This window comes from Lasioglossum baleicum, chromosome 17 (assembly GCF_051020765.1).
Source record: "Lasioglossum baleicum chromosome 17, iyLasBale1, whole genome shotgun sequence".
Lineage (NCBI taxonomy): Eukaryota > Metazoa > Arthropoda > Insecta > Hymenoptera > Halictidae > Lasioglossum > Lasioglossum baleicum.
The window spans coordinates 10,422,903-10,441,091 of NC_134945.1; the positions used below are offsets into that span (position 1 = coordinate 10,422,903).

Genomic DNA, 18,189 nt, shown 5'->3' on the forward strand with positions numbered 1-18,189 from the left:
CAAAACTCGAAAATTGCATAAACTGACTACTGTCTACTGATTATAATAGAGGAGAGAAATCATATATTGACATCTTGAATTTTAAAAATTATCCAACAATTTTGAATTTCATCTACACAATCTTGCTATAAATGCACAAAGATCTGCAGTCTAGTCCCAAAGATACTTCTGAAAGCAGTCGAGGTAAACGCAAAGCAGGACAACACCAAAGATGCCCTAAAACACCACCATCAGCAACGGGTACAAGCTCTAGAAGGTTGTAGCAGCTAATGGTGTTACATCGAGTAATTCTATTCGTAATACTACTTTTATATGTAAAAACCAATGGAAGGATATACAATTTTCCTGGAATTTGAACTGTTTTTCCGTATCCAAGACAAAGATTTCTCGCGAAAACGGAACTAGCTGCCTCCGGGGTTCCGTCTCAATGAAACACTCGTCGCCGAGGGATGCAAAACGGGCGTATTTTGACAGACTGGAACGTACGGGTAACAATTAGTGCAACAACAACCTGCACCCTCGCGGTTCCCATAGAAAAATCTAACAACCCTCCGCTCGAAGAGCAAACGTCGCGTGAGATAAGCATCCCTTGTTACGTACGACCACCACCATATTCTTCTATCGAATTCTACCATGTCTCGTCTATACAACGAAATTCCGGTAATCGTGTGCGCATGCATGTGCATGTGCATGTGCACTCGGCCAAGAACGATATAGTTTCAGGGAGTGCTTTTAGAAAACGACGAGAGGGATGAACTGAAAGCTGGATGGTCCAGGAAAGTCACCCCTCTCATTCACGTTGTTAGTTGGTACCACGTCGAGGAGATGGAGAGGGTAGAAACGGTCGGACGACAGGGGAGAGAGAGCCTCGCACCACCGACGGTCTCGAATGGGCGAGGCCCCTAGCTTTCCATTCGCGAACAGCCCGCCCTTAAACAGCCCTAAACTAAGTCACTTCAGTACTGACGTTAAGTGTGACTGATCGTCCAGGCGTGCCTCCGGAATGGCCACCCAACGTACGCGGTGTCATCCCGCTGACAATCAGGGAGGAAAATAAATGCGGCCACCGATTGATGCTGGACGGTGGACCCTTCTATTTCATTTTTTATTTTTCTTCCCTCTCGAGGCCTCTATTTTACATTCGAATGAGATTCCCGAGCGATCTACATGTTCGCCAGTTACGGTTCCGTATTTAGTGTTGGTTGAATTGATTGAGACTGGAGGGATTGTAATATTGTAAGCGATCAACTTCTCAAGTTCGATCTATCTTACCCAAACGAAAATTGTGAGACTTTATTTAGACAGCGGATTCTATGCATTTATGACATAAACGAGTAGATGCAACTTAAAACGGTGAAACTATTAGTAGAATTTCAAAATACTGTTATATTATTTCCAACCTGTTAAACATATCAAGTGATAAAATCAATTTCTGTTTGACTCCAGTTTGTTGCAATTCGTGAAGAACATTTCTATTTTGCATAAAGATCCGCTGTCTAATGATATAACACGAATTTCATTTTTTAATACAAATCACATTTTTAGTACTTATGAGAAATACTTGTTCTTTATTGAATTATTCAGGTCACATGTCCCTCCTCAGGTTATCAGTGAATTGCAACGGTGATGGTTTAATATGGTGGTCGTCTGAATTAGACGATGAAGTCCGACATCCTTCAGGAATACTAGCGTTTCAAGTTTTAACACAAGAATTTTCATCTTGTAGCGTCTTTTCTAAGTTAACTATTCTATATTGTCTTCTTTTAACTTAATTAAGATATGGGACATTCCGTGCATCACATAATCGTTTGGTTGGTGCAGAGTCGCCAGATTAACCCTTTGCACTCCGAATTATTTTCCAATTTCGCTGCTAACAAGTCCCTACTATTTTCAGTGTTTCATTTGAAATTTACTTCCAAGGATAGTTCCTTGACTGCTACTCATTTTAAACAATTTTGTTTACTGATCGTATTAAATGTAGCTCTCAAACTTTGTTGTTATTTATATTTGTGGAACTTATATTTGTTTTTAAGTAAAAATCCGTTTTGTTTACATTTTTCTTTCTCTGATGTCGAGTCACACTAGACAAAGGAGTGCAACTTGTGTCCCCACTCTACCTTCCCCTTCTACGACGCTATTCCCCACGCTTCCGCCGCGACGCGTTTCATCGCTGTCGTGCAGCCTTCGCAATGTCACGTGACTAATCTAGTACTGGCAGAGAGAGGGTAACTGTTTCCCCTCAATTCGTGCTCCCTTTCTTCATCTGGCGACTCTGGGTAGGTGTGAGCTATTCATTGTATGCCCTGATTTCTGTAGGGCTATTATAAAAGTAATTTATGATATGTATATGCATGTTGCTCAGCTTGCAGTCAGCCAGGTACTGTCTTCTGTTTGTTAATATGCCTTGCCTCGAATTTTACAGTTGATTTGGAAGATAAAAAGTACTTCTCAACACAATCGGACCGGATGATCATTGACCTGACACAGTTGCTGGGAGAATTCGCAACACTTCGCAAAGGTGCGTTATTTTAAAGAAACTACAACCTATTACTAATACCTTTTGACCAATTAATATGTGTAACGCTTGGAACATCTATTACACTCCAGGGCGAAAAGATAGCACACTTTGAAATTAATGTAATTTCTGTTTATTAAGCATTAGAAATTCAATTTTTTTTATACGCATATTTTTAGTGTGTCTTTCTCAACATATATCAATGAAATGAAACAAAACTTCATTAACTTATCTATTTTTATTGAATAAAGTAGAATTATTAACGAAATATAGAGGTACAAAATGATAGCACACTTAACGAAAAACTTGAAATATAACAGAATTAATCGATAAAAATCATTGCTCAATATTTTGTAGCACCTCCTTTACAGCTAACGACTTCAATCATTCGGTTTGGTAAATATTTATACAATTTTTTAATACTGTTTTGGCTAATATCCTTCCATTCGTCCAAAATGCACTATTTTAAATCGTTAATATTTTGGAATTGTCTGCTATTTTCGTACACAGCTGTGGCAAGATGTCCCCAAGAATTTTTAATAATATTGAGGTTAGAGAAAACATGGGAAAACACCAATTAGTTTTTTAAGAGAAGTATTTCCTGACCGCTTTCGCCGCGTTGACTGCGACATTACCTTGCTGTAAAATGTGTTTATTTGCAGCAATTATTACAGCATAAAATAAATAAAAATTGTACTAAATTCTGTACAATTTATACAGAACATTTACAGCATTTTCTAAAAATTCTTATAAGCCATAAATGCATAAAGATCCGCAGTCTAGTATACTTAGATTGAAAATAATATAACAGTATGTTTAAATTACTCCAATGTTTTTAATGTTTTAAATTACAATTACTCATTTCTGTTATAAACGCATAAAATCCGCTGTCTAAACATTAATCGTGATTAGATGCGCATGTGTGCTAATACATAACTTCTTTCAGGGGTTTTGCAAAGCGTTAAAGTGTCAAGTATTAACGTTTATATCTAGTCTTCGTACCAATGAAATGTTATAACACCAACTTGGTATTTTCTTCTTGTACAAAGGTATTCGGGAAGATTCTTTCATCGAACCTCGGTAGATAAGAACTGAGTCAAGGTCAATGCGAAATTCCAGTTCCGATGGGCTTGCTTGAGACAACATGTGTCCGCGTCTAATTTATACGTAACATTTGCGAACGATTTATACACTGCATGGACACCGTTATCTCGGTCGGTGGCGATAATTCCGTGCAAAAATGGATAATTGGTGTCGCCAGTGTTTTCCACTTGGACACGTACACTGCGTTGAATGACGTCACACCGTCATTCTCTGCAAAGTACAACATACGTCGCTTGCAATTCTTCTCCGCAATAATAGACACCACGCGACGTTGCAGTAAAAATAGGCGAAACTACCTCCGTAGTTCGCTTATCAAAAATACCGTTGGTATCTGTACATACAGTGACTCGGATGAATATTCGGACACTCTAAAAAAGACAATCACTTTTTTAATGTTGTACTATACGATTTGAACATTTTTGGGAAGCTAGAGCGATTAGTTTGCTACAGGATGTGAAAAGAAATTTTTTCAAAGATTGCAATTGGTCGGAATTGTAGAAAAAATACTAAAAGTTGCATTTTACAACTTGTTGGGCCTATATTGAAAATTTAAAAAGTACGTTTTGTAGATCTGTGTCAATTTAGCTGGGCCAATAACGAAAATTTAAAAGATGTGTTTGGTCAACTTGTATACACTATCGCTCCGAAAATTTCATTGAAATTGGTTAATCGGTTTACGAGTTATAATCAATCAAAAATGGTAAAAAGGCCAGAAATCTTGAAAAATTGCAATTTTTACCACTTTTTATCGTTTATAACTCGTAAACCGATTAACCAATTTCAATGAAATTTTCGGAGAGTATATAATTAATACAAATTTTTTCAGAATTCCAACCAAATGCATTTTTTCAACAGATTTTTTAGACGACATTTACTAAACTAATTCATCTAGCCTTACAGAGAAATTGAAGTTGTTTGGTCCATTGATAAAAAAGTTATTCTGATTTAAAGTGTGTGTGATCAGTTTTGCTCCTAACTGTATGTAAATAATATTTCACTTCATTTGATCATCTTAAATATCTCTCATACTTTTTGATAGGAGAAAAGGTCAGAGGAAAAGAGTAGTATTAGTAGGAAAATTATTTATTAGGTTTTCTAACACTGACAACTTTACGAGAATGGGAAATTTAGTGGTCAGATACTATTTGAATCCACTGTACGCTTAAGATTGTAATGGAAGAAAGCCTAATATACAATATTAATAATAATAATATAAAAATTTCGAACTTTCGTTCTAACCCAATATCTTGTAGTATTTGCCAGCTCTTCCTACAAACGATACATCCACAAAAAAATGAATAGCAGAACACCGCTTATTCCTATGATCTATTATCTTCCAATACTATCCAATTAGTTGCAAGAATTATGATGTTGGGGCCGATATAAATTGAGCACACAAATCAAAGGCGAAGAACTCGGGGATACTAGGATGAAGTGATTACTGCAAATATTTGTAAGTCAATGGGCAGATCACTTTATATAAATCACCATCGATGCATTTATTGTTCGTGTTTCGACCAGTACACGGTGGATGATTTCTATAAAATTCAAATCTAACTCTCAAAGTTCAAATTAGGTCTTTTCGTAAGCTAATACTTGTTCGAGATAGGCTGAAGGTGCACTTCAATTTTTAATTTTCAGAAAAAACTTTTCTATTTTGTTCCGACATTTTTCTCAATTTTTCCGAAAACCAGTAATACAACATAAAATACGCAGCCTGCCTAGATCTGCTAGGTTTTGTTCAACATATCTTTCGATGCGGTCAACAATTTAAAAGATATTCGAGGAAAACGATCTATGAGCATTTAATTGATTATTTTAATGTCTCAGGACCTTCGGGCACGTTTTCCCGTTACCCGATCGAGCTCAAACTTTGCACAGGTTTGTTTTTTATTAATTGTAACTATCCTAGGGGGGAGGTGCGGTAAAAGAAATTCAAAAGTCGGAAATAAGAGCCACAATGCACTGTAGCATCCGATTTTACAGCCCCAAAAAGCAAAATAGAGACGGGATTTTAATCCAGCTTTTTACGATTCTGGCCCACTGTGCGGTACCAAGCACTGAAACATGTAGGGTTGCATCGTCGCGCGTGTTATTCGTGATTTGCACGTGTTATCGATGCAGATGTTTGATAATTTGTACAACGTGCGATTATTCTTTTCCATTTTCTCTTTTCCCGTAACTCGAGACGGTCGAAATACCAGTGACATCTTCGTCCGTAATAATTTCACTAAAATATTGCCACTTGGACGATTGGAGCGTGGCTGACATCGGCCGGTCCGCAAAGCCAAAGGGAATAAACGCTTCACGCATGCCCGATGCGTCTCACAGTCTTTACGGCTTATTATCACCTCCACGCTTTCGCCCTTTCACCCCAGTATATACATCAGAACACGGAGGAGGTGCGCCGGAGGAACTAGGTGTCAGAGAAAGTCGAATGCGGCTGTCATTCTGTAAATATGTCAAGTTGTTTTTAAAGAGATTACAACGTCGATCGAGCTATTTTAACTTGAAAATTAAACGTTGCTTCCGGCCTAGAATAATTCCAATTATTTTTTTCATGTTATGAATATGAAATTGATATAGTACCTCGCACAACACTTGAGTGTGTAGTAATTGATCAGATATCTACATATTTAATCATGTAAACAATATTGTGAATAATGTTACAGCAATTTTTAGTGATGACTAGACTGCGGATGTTCATGCAATTTTCAATTTTTATAGACAAACTTTAAGAAAGTGGCATGAAATGAAATTCTATTTTTAATGGGAACAGCCTCCGTAGATCCAAATCAAATGAAAATCTTACTATTGGGTTGGCAAGAAAGTAATTTCGGTATTTTAAGGTGAAATAAAACCGAATTTCCTTATTCAAGCGATGAACTTTAATCAATAAAATATTTTCTTATTTGTTCTTCTTGGCAAAAGATCATCGAATAAAAGGGGAAATCTGTTATTTATTAAAGTTCATTGGTTGAATAAAAAAATTGGGTTCTCTATTTCACCTTAAAACACCGAAATTACTTTCTTGCCTACCCAGTAAATGCTATCGAATTTTGTATTCTAGCATTTTTTGAAAATTTTTATTAGCCATAAGTGCATCAAGATATTCAAGATCCGCGGTCTAGTGATGACTCTGAGTCACCCCTCGACTGCTAAGGGTTAAATATTCTATCGGATAGTTCTGGACCTTACACATTTCGCGGGCTGAGAATCATAGTGGTCACTATGAGATTCAGGAACACATACACATGGTATTTTGAGTAAAATAATGGTTTGTGTTTGTTGTTACAAAACATTCCATACGGATTGAGAAAATTATAAACAATTTCTGTATTGTGAAAATTAAAACACGGAGTATAATCTAGTTAAGATTGACTTATACCGGTATGTTTCTAAACATTTTGATTAGTAAGGGTAATTACTAATTTAATATGTTTATAACTTGTTCAGAAATGTGTATTGTATTTAATAAAAACAGAATTATTCATTAGATCCTTCCGTTCCGTCATCAGAAAGAGGAGCATGGTCTCGCACATCCTCGACGGTTTTAATTGTGTTACAAAAGGAGTGATGTGAATAGGTTTAATTTCTCGAGAAGAAATTTAAAAGAAGTCTGTTCTTTTTTCAAAGCTTACGAATTTGAATTGACATTTTTAAGATTTAATGAAAATCTTCCAAATCTTAGGATAGTCGTGTAAATAAAAACAATCCTAAAGTATGTATAATATATTTGAAGATGGAATTAATAAAAATGTGAATAGTGGGGGAACTTCAATTAATTCTTGGATTGAATCTAATGAACTGTATAGTTAAGATAAACAATCTTTGGTTCTCGAGTTCGTAAAAGTAAAATGTGAAATACACGAAGAAACGACATGTAAGGTATAGGTGTTGGCAGGGCAAGAGTTCCTCGAGTCCGCGTTTCGTTGCCCTTACCATTCGATTCGGCTGTAAAAAGTCTACAACTCGTCTCAGGGCTGCTACGCGTTTGCTACAGAAGGGAGAAACGGCCGAAGAAAACAGTGAACTGACGTACGAAACGCTTACATTTCCAGCGATATTTCATTATTGGACGTGCAAAGGCTAATTAAACTTTCTGATCCTCGCTATAATCCCCATTATAGCTATAATTATAATTAGACTGCGGATTTTATGCATTTATGACAAAAATGGGCGCGTACAATTTAAAGCAGTGGACGTGTTAAAAATATTTAAGGATATCAATGTATTAGTTTCAGCTCAATAGGATAATTAAAAGAAGAATACGATTTTTATTTGGCTCCTGTGTCCTGCATTCAATGCGAACATTTTTTATTTTGCATACAGATCCGCAGTCTAATTATAATAATTACTAGACTGCGGATTTCTATGCCAAATAAAAAAATGTTGACTGAATTACAAGTAGGAGTTACAAGTTTCATTCTACATATTTGTAGTTATAATTATAATAATGACTAGATTGTGAACTTGTATGCAAAATGAAAATTGTTTGTTTCAATTACTAGTAAGAGAAGTAAAGTAATTATTATATCACTAAAATTGTTATAACGAATTTTTGGCTTTTTGTAGATCCCAACTTTTATTCAATTGGAAAAAGAATCTGATTGAACAAAGAGACCATTTTAGAGAAGGTAAGCGTATTACATATATTTTATATCTATTTGTACCTTAATTTTTCATAAACATTTGCTTCCGAAATTAATTTAGATCTTCAGATGTACAAAGCTAGGATATCAAAATGAAAGCTGAACTTTAACAACTCTTTCTTTAATACCTATTAATTATTACAATTTTTCGATGAACGTGTCTTCAATGATTTTTATATAAAACAGAATAAAAATAAAATTGACGTTTAAAAGAGATACAGTGACAGAAATTAAATAATTCTATTAAGCTTTTTCTATACGCGCGTCGGTATACAAACCACAATATTTGCAATATACACAATGGCATTTTGTGATCATTTTTTGAGTCAATAATGCATCCGATGCAATACGTATAGCTTCCACTACAAACCACTGCTTTTATGGCTAGTTTTAAACGATCAGTTTCGACTAGTTTCCCGAGGCTATTGTATAAAATTCACCACGTGTATATTTATGTTTCATTTAAAAACGTGCGCATAGTTAAAATTTAACGGTTGCAACTGAATCTATCCATTAAATTTCGAGAAATATTGGTTATTGTTTTCGAAACAGGTTAGTGTCAATAGCAGGCGATCATGTCGCGCCTTCTATATATTTATAAGTTTAAAAGTGAAAGTATGCAATCTCTAATTCGACCTATTATTGATACTTTACTAGAATAGAATTAAAATGTTTTTAGGAAAACGATTTGTTTTGTGTGAATCACAGTAGTATTCGCACAATTTTAAAGGGACAATAACTTTTATAATATCGGGTCATACCTACAACTTGGATTTTTTTGAGAAGTTACAACAAATTAGTTTCCTGCATGAAAAGAAATTTGGAAAACATTGCCATTGGCCGGAATTACTAGAACTTAAAATAGAAATACTTTGTATTTAGTGGTTCAGATTGTTAAAATTAATATATTTTATTTTCAAAATTGTATACTTTATTTGAAATACTATTTTCTTTCAGCAAAATAAAATCTAAAATATTAAATAGTATTTGAAATATTTATTTCGCCAAAAAAGTGTAGTAAAATAACTCTTCTAACTTCTCAATAAAATCCAAGTCGAATGGCGCGATGTTAAAAAAAGTTATTGTCCTTTTAAAAGTGTCCGAATATTGCTATGATTCGCTGAACATACATATGTTCCCGAAACGAAACTTAGAAAGAGAGCCAAATAAGAACATGTCGGTTGAAGTATCCACGATAAAGAAAAATGGGGAGGAGGAACAAATCGGTCTCGAGTTAGGCACCAACGGTGTAACCTTGGACTCCGGTACGATAACAAGGATGTCTGTTATGCTGACGAGGCATCTTCTACCGTAATCAAACTTGCATATACTGCAAGCATCAACTACACGCGCGACAAAAATATGTATATGAGTGCAACGGCGGCAAGAGTTATGGTTTATCGAGGCCTTGTCGCGAAATCCATTGTTCAAGAGCTAGCTTAAAACCGCTGAACCCTAACTTTCGTCGCCCAAGTGTTTGCCATAACCAGTTTCTGTTTGTTTGATACTACGGTTCCAGAAAATGTATAATAAACACGAACCAAAATAAGAACACACATACATGTTAGACATTGAATAAATGTCGCATTCCATTTATTTATGCGAAACCAATCTAGCCAACTGTACGTTAAATGTGCAATAAACAAATGTATAATAAATATAAACCAAAATAATAACATAAATACAAGTTAGACATTGAATAAATGTCGTATTCCATTTATTTTTCGAAACCAATCTAGCCAACTGTACGTTAAATGTGCAATAAACAAATGTATAATAAATATAAACCAAAACAATAACATAAATACAAGTTAGACATTGAATAAATGTCGTATTCCATTTATTTTTCGAAACCAATCTAGCCAACTGTACGTTAAATGTACAATAAACAAATGTATAATAAATATAAACCAAAATAAGAACACAAATACAAGTTAGACATTGAATAAATTTCGCATTCCATTTATTTATGCGAAACCAATCTAGCCAACTGTACGTTAAATAGTTGATATACTAAATATTATATTTATTTGCACTAATTAATAGATTCCGGATTTGATGCATTTATGATAAAATGGGTAAGCATAATTTACAGCAGTGGACATATTAAAAAGATTTAAAAACGTCAGCGTATTGGTTTCAGCTTAAATATAATTAAAAGAAGAAAGAAATTTTTATGTCGCTCCTTTGTCTTGCAATCAATGCAAACATTGTTTATTTTGCATAACGGTCTACTAATAAATAATAGATCAGCGACTATTACAAGAAGTGAACAGTTGTGTAATTCGTTAACAGAAATTTCTTGCAGAAAGAACAATTTCGTGGTAATACTTGGCTCCAATACATTGAATTCAAGAATTTTCGCATCCTTTAACCAACGAGATATACATAAACGTTGAGAAAACCGGGACAAAAAGATAGCACTCTTCGAAATTACTTAATGCAATTTTTGTTTATTAAATATTACAAATTCAATTTTCTTTATACACATATTCTCAGTGCGCCTTTCGTAAAACATATACGAATGAAATTAATCGAAGCTTTGTTAACCCATCTAATTTTATTTAAAGAAGAATTATTAGTGTGACAAAATGATAGAACACAGTTGACGAAAAACTTGAAATATAGCGCAATTAATCAATTAAAATCAATGCTCAATATTTTGTACGTTCTGCTTTACATCTGACGACTTCATTCATGCGGTTTGGTAAAGGTTTGCGCAATTTTTTAATACTGTTCTCGATAATATTCTCCCATTTGCCCAAAATGCACTGTTTTAAATCGTTAAGATTTTTGAATTTGTCTGCCATTTTCGTGTACGGCTCTGGCAAGATGTCCCCAACAATTTTCCAAACAAAGCACGAATATTTTTTAAAGAAAAGTATTTCTTTACCGATTTCACCGTGTGGACTGCGGGGCATTACCTTCTCGTAAAATGTATTTATTTCCAGCAATTCTTGCAGCATATTTTAGCTGTACATTTATCATTTCAATATACCGTTCACTATTATTGGGCCAAATGAGGAAAAATAAAAGATGTGCTGGCTTTTCGTCCCGGAGTGTAACTGAACAACTAGATCACTTGTAACAATTCCAAGAAGTGAACAGAATAGTTTGCTGTGCGATTCGTAAACAGAAATTTCTTATAGAAAGAAGAGTTTCGTAGTGAAAGAACATCCCCGACGAGAAATAGGATGCAGTCTATGCGGTCTCGGAAACTCGGTCGTAACTTGACGTTGTCGCCGTTGCAAATTAAGAACTGAGCCCGGGCTGGGACGATGACAAAAGGCTGCAAAGGGTCCGGCAGAAATTTTCGAATCTCGTGTGGTCCGAGTGCCATAAGCCTCGATGGGGGTTGCCTGCCGTGACGACCCACGATACATATTGCTCTTTTTATTATTCGCTGCGTTCTCCTCTCGGCCCTCGGCATCGTGGCCGCTTTTATTTAACGATTTCTCTCCTGTTTCACCGAGCTAGTCGTACCGTACTTCGACTCGCCAAGCTGTCAATTTGGCAAGATTACTGAAAGTCCATTCCATTTCGAACAACGCAAAAACATCGACAGAAGAGCTGCTTTCGATTAAGAGCAAAACCTACAATTTGTCGTAAACTGTGAATCATCGCGAATATCATATATTTCTTTGCAGAATAGCGGAAGATTATTGGAAGTCCATTCCATTTCGAACAACGCAAAAACATCGACAGAAGAGCTGCTTTCGATTAAGAGCAAAACCTACAATTTGTCGTAAACTGTGAATCATCGCGGATATCATATATTTCTTTGCAGAATAGCGGAAGATTATTGGAAGTCCATTCCATTTCGAACAACGCAAAAACATCGACAGAAGAGCTGCTTTCGATTAAGAACAAAACCTACAATTTGTCGTAAACTGTGAATCATCTTTTCGTCGGAGTATCAAATATTTCTTTGCAGAATAATGCAAGTCCCGTTTTAATTGCTTCGAGTGTCACAAATGCAAGCACATCGACAGAAGAGCTGCATTCGATTGAGAGCAAAACCTACAATTTGTCGTAAACTGTGAATCATCTTTTCGTCAGAGTATCAAATATTTCTTTGCAGAATAATGCAAGTCCCGTTTTAATTGCTTCGAGTGTCACAAACGCAAACACATTGACAAAAGAGCTGCATTCGATTGAGAGCAAAACCTACCATTGTCGTAAACTGTGAATCATCGCGAATATCATATATTTCGTTGCAGAATAATGCAAACCGATCTTCAATTGCCTCGAGCGTTAGAAAACCTACAATTTGTCGTAAGCTGTGGATCATCTCTTCGTCAGAGTATCAAATATTTCTTTGCAGAATAATGCAAGTCCAGTTTTAATTGCTTCGAGTGTCACAAATGCAAGCACATCGAGAGAAGAGCTGCATTCGATTGAGAGCAAAACCTACAATTTGTCGTAAACTGTGAATCATCGCTTTGTCAGAGTATCAAATATTTCTTTGCAGAATAATGCAAACCGCTTTTTAATTGCTCGAGCGTCACAAATGCAAACACATCGATAAAACAGCTGCATTCGATTGAGAGCAAACCTACCATTGTCGTAAACTGGGAATCATCGCGAGTATCGCATATTTCTCTGCAGAATAATGTCAACCGAATTGGTTCGGAAAAAATTGCTTTGGTAAATTAGGCGAAAGGTATTCCAACAAATATTCGAATTGCAAATACACATTATCAAGTTGTAATTTATTTTTGTCTTTCAGATATTGCATTCGATTGTTATATCATTACAAAATATTTCTATAGAATAAATCAACTGAGTGTAGCTATGCATTTTGTATTTAACGTGAAATGTGAAATACTTCGGTAATTTGTATTTAAGAATACTCTGATTCTTGCGGTAATATGTCACTCAAAATTCAAAGCTCGACGGTTGAAATGTTTATCTTCAACTGCACAACGCTACACGATGCGGCAATGCAGACTGCAAATGATATACATCATGCTAAATTTAATTTATATTATTTAAAATTAAATACATTTATAGTATTCAGACATTTTCAAATACAAAAGAAGAGGACATTTCAAGTACAAAACAAATTAGTAACAAAGACTGTGTTCAGAATCTTCATCACGAGTTTGACTATTGTAGGACAAGGGGTTAAAGAAATAATTTACTTTTTATTTCAGCTCTGATAAGAATTATATGTGTGTTTATCAGATCAGCAACATGAAATACTATTGTATTCAGTATTCAAAGAGCTATTAAACAAAACTGTCATTTTTTAATTGAATCGTTTGCGTTATATTTTGGAATCCATCACGAACTTTCGCAATCATCTACTAATTATTATACCATTAAACTTTGACTATCTTAGCTGTTACTTAAATTAACAAAATTACTGAAGCCTTTTTTGTCAGCGAGATGATCCTAATCACTGGTAAAAGGATGATTTTCTCTAGAAATTAGCTAATTTCATATTGTTTAACCTCTTGCCATATTATAACGAGCCACACTCGTCACGAAGATTTGAACAGAGTCTAACAAATATGAACGTTACGCCTTTCTTTTTAATTGAAATAAAATTTGACTCGTTTGTAATCAATATTTAAGGATGTTCTGGAGGTATATAAAGACGCAACAAAATTTTTAAAAATTTGACAAGATATAATTCTTACTAAATTAATGCAATTACCGAAGTTTGGGTTCGATTCACTGCACCGTTTAAAAACTATAGCAACTTTATAAAAATTATAGCAAGTTTGCACATTTTAACACGTCTTCTTATGGAGAATTCATAAAATTCCACTTCAAACCCTATTTAAACCTTGAAAAAAACGCAACTAGAAACTCCAGGTTTTTTTTTATATATAGTAAAAATTATGTAATAAATTATGTTCAAAGTTTATTAGGATTCACTAAACAGTTACAGAGCAAAAAATTATAAACTGTTACAAAACGTCAAATTTATCGTGTTGTCCTTCTCACTAGCATGGAAACGCGACAACTGTGTAGACCACTGAATATAGCTACAATCAGAGGGTACAATTATTCGCAAAAGTCACTTACAATTTTTTATAATATGAAGACAATTTGATTAAAAAATGAATGTAACATGAAATTCACTAATTAAACAAAAGCTTTTTAAATTAATCTATTCTTTTTAATGCAAAATATACTCGGGAATGGCTTTCATTGCCAATATATGTATGTATTGATGGATTTCGAATTTCTTGTACTTTTGTCTCCCATTGTACCTCCAGAACATCCTTAAGCATTCAAATAAATGTAACCGTATAAAAAGCATGAATTTTCTGTTCGCTTCTATGACATTTTTCGGGATAAAGGTGGCAAGGGGTTAACAATAAACCTACCACCACCGGTCAAAATGATCGGTTCCAGATTGATTATTTTACAATCATTGAAATAATAAAAAATGGTTTTATAAGAATTGATTGTATATGTATCTTTAGTAGAGCACGTATTATAATAGGAGCCGTCCAAAGTCTAAATAAAATCAATCTAGTCATTTTTATAAGGGAACATGTACCAGTTACTTTTAAGGCTTGGTAGGTGTAGTGTTAAAGTGCAAGAAACGATAATATATCATACTTTTAGGTATGCTATCGAATTAGCTTGATAATCCATTAACGAACTTCAATGGATCCAATCGCAGAGATCTTTAATTAAAAAAAAAACCTATAAAATGATCCGAATAAACAAGACCAAGAATGAAATGAGTAATTTCATACAATATCACTTTATTGTAGCGTTAAGTATTGTTCGATACGATTGAATTACAATGATGCAAAGTGAAAATGGGTTTCGGCGATTGTTTCGTGGAAACAATTCACGATGGAACGCGACGAATGGAAAAAAAAAAGAAGAAGAAGCTTCACTCACGCTTCATGATGAGTCCGAGGGTATCCGAATCGTCATGTGGTTGCAGGACACTAGGCATATTCACTGTTCCCGTAACGACCGTTAACTCCGAGGTGTGAACTTTTTTCGGAAATGACGGCACGGTGTCATTTCTGGGACCCGCGGCGGGTCAGAGGACAGAAGTGGTGGAACTTAAGGTCGTTCCGAAGCAAAACTAAACTTCGGGCTTGAGTCAGGATCCCGGTGTTACATATCTCCCCACCACCGGCCACCGTTTTAGTCATGTGGGAATTACATGCACGAGAATGGTTACGGATTTCACGTAAAGGGAGGCGTCGCTTTTTCTGTCTCTGTGTTCGAAGGCGAAACAAAGTCTGGAATCGAGCGAGCGCGCCGCCTCCGTGCGTTGTCGTCTCGTCGATCCCGGTAAAACAAAGAGCACGGCTTTTCCTTTGTGAAAATGGCTGCATTGTTCATGACTCGGTAACGCCTCGCGCGACAAACTCCAAAGAAACAGTTTTGCCATTTTTCTTTTGTCATTTGAACACGAACTGTACGTACGGTGACCATCCGTCCTGTATTTTCGAGGACAGTTCTGTATTTCAACAGCCTGTCCCTGAAATTATTTTCAGAAATACGGAACCTACCAATGTACTGTATTTTTCTTCGAATCCCGTATTTGCATATTGGATTTTTTAAAATGTATATTATAGTCGATAATCGAGAATCGAATGCGAGACTCGATACTCTCTCGATCGGCGAGCGAGTGTAGCGAAGCATTCGTTACAAGGTAGAAAAGGAGTTTTCATTAGTTTTATTAGTTTATGCAGCCTTACTTATTTTATTTTATAAAAAGTGTAAATTTTAAGTTTCCCCAGTTCGTGTTTTGTTACGTCACGAAGGTTATTTGTTTGTTTCTTCTTTTCCCGATTCAAGAGATTTGTTTCTGAAACAATTCTTCGTTTCAAGATTTAATTTCGTAACATGTTTTCTTTTGTTCCTTATAATTGGACTGCGGATCTTTATGCAAAACAAGAAATGTTTGCATTGATTGCAGGACACAGCAGCCAAATAAAAATTGTATTCTTCTTTCAGTTATCCTCTATCGAGCTGAAACTAACACATTGATGTCCTTAAATATTTTTAACATGTCCACTGTTTTAAATTGTACGTATTCATTTTATCATAAATACATAAAATCCGCAGTCTGCTTATAATAAATAATGTATTAAATCCTCTAATATATGTATAAAGGTTTTAAGATGTAAGAACTTAACAATAACAAAGCTTTCTTACAGAAACATCACTCGGGAAACGAAATAACGATTTGCAAATATACTAATTTCAACAGAAATGTAGTTTAAGTGTTCATTTGTACATCCAGTGCGGGTCTAGGCATGGGTTTTAGGGGCTGCAGCGCAGGGCCCCTTCGCGGTCAAATAAAATAAAAACAATTTAAATGAACAACTTCAGAAAAATTAGATTATACAACAATGTTTGGTAATTCAGTTAATTTGGGTTAACTGGTTAGGCCCCTAAACAATGTTAGCTCAAGGCCCCAAAATTAGCAGTCCACCGCTGTACAGTTGGGAGCAAAACTGATCACACACACTTTGAGTCAGAATAACTTTTTTACGAATGGACCAAACGACTTCAATTTCTCTGTAAGGCTAGAAGAGTTAGTTCAGTGAATGACGTCTAAAAACTATGTTGAAGAAATGCGTTTGGTCGGAATTGTGAAGAACAATAGTAAAAATTGATTTATATGATTCATTTAGCTGGGTCAATAACGAAAATTTAAAAGATGTGTTTGATCAAATTGTATAAATTATACATATACGCTCCGAAAATTTCATTGAAATTGGTTAATCGGTTTACGAGTTATAATCGATCAAATGTGGTAAAAAGGCTCAAAATCATGCAAAAATTGCAATTTTTACCACTTTTCATCGATTATAACTCGTAAACCGATTAACCAATTTCAATGAAATTTTCGGAGCGTATAATTTATACAAGTTTTTCACAATTCCGACCAAATGCATTTTGTCAACATATTTTTTAGGCGTCATTTACTAGACTAGTTCTAGCCTTACAGAGAAATTGAAGTCGTTTGGCCCATTGATAAAAAAGTTATTCTGATTTAAAGTGTGTGTGATCAGTTTTGCTCCTAAACTGTATGTATCAGTGAAATGAAATCATTGTCAATGTCTGCTGTTATCGTGATCGGTGTACAAGTAACGCAGACGAAAACTGTTTACTCGTTACCGCATAAATGACCACAATGGATTGCCTCTCGTCCCATGTGATTGCGTCGTAAATCCCAATAGGATGAACACCGTAAACGGTAGGAGGTCTTCCATAGGAAGTATCGGATGTCGTGTTTCTACACATGTCGAAACGCTTAAGTAGTCTTCACCTATCCGGCCACTAAACCGACCGTGTAACAGCTGGATAGTTTGCGGTCTCTGTGATCCTGACCCAAACCGGACATTTGCCGAAATCCATCTGGGAAAGGATCATGATCGCTTTTCCAAAGTTCGCGCCTTCCTTTCCGTCCCATACGAGGAAACTTTTACGGGAGACGAGAGAAAGACTTCGGAAAAGGAAGAGGAAGCAACAAAACGTTTTGATATGCTTTGTTTTGATGTACTCCAATATATTTTTAATCAACGAGATACACACGTTGAGCAAACCATCATTGATTGAGGAAACCGTACTTTCCGAGACAAAGAAATGGCACACTTCGAAATTAATGTAATTTCTGTTTATTAAATATTACAAATTCAACTCTTTTTATACACATATTTTCAGTGTGCCTTTCGTGACACATACGAATGAAATGAAGCTTTCTATATATTTTTATTTGAAGAATGAGAATTATTAACGAAATATACATAGAGGGATGAAATGATAGCACACTTAACGAAAAACATGAAATATAACACAATTAATCAATCAAAATCCATGCTCAATATTTTGTAGGACCTCCTTTACAGCTAACGACTTCAATCATTCGGTTTGATAAAGATTTACACCATTTTTTAATACTGTTCTGGCTAATATTCTCCC

General features: G+C 35.1%; 1 protein-coding gene across 3 annotated transcripts in view; it reads right to left on the minus strand.

The window, feature by feature from the left end:
- Nucleotides 1–18,189, minus strand: part of Sim (bHLH transcription factor single-minded) — a 76,007-nt gene that overhangs the window by 48,208 nt on the left and 9,610 nt on the right. Inside the window, exon 1 of one of the 3 annotated variants that reach the window (XM_076441758.1) lies at nucleotides 1–17,041. This exon is cut by the window's left edge and continues 16,677 nt beyond it. The exons of the other annotated variants lie outside the window; for them this stretch is intronic. The gene's annotated coding sequence lies outside the window, so the exon portion shown is untranslated. Of the gene's footprint in view, nucleotides 17,042–18,189 lie in introns of those variants that run through there. 3 annotated transcript variants of the gene reach the window in all.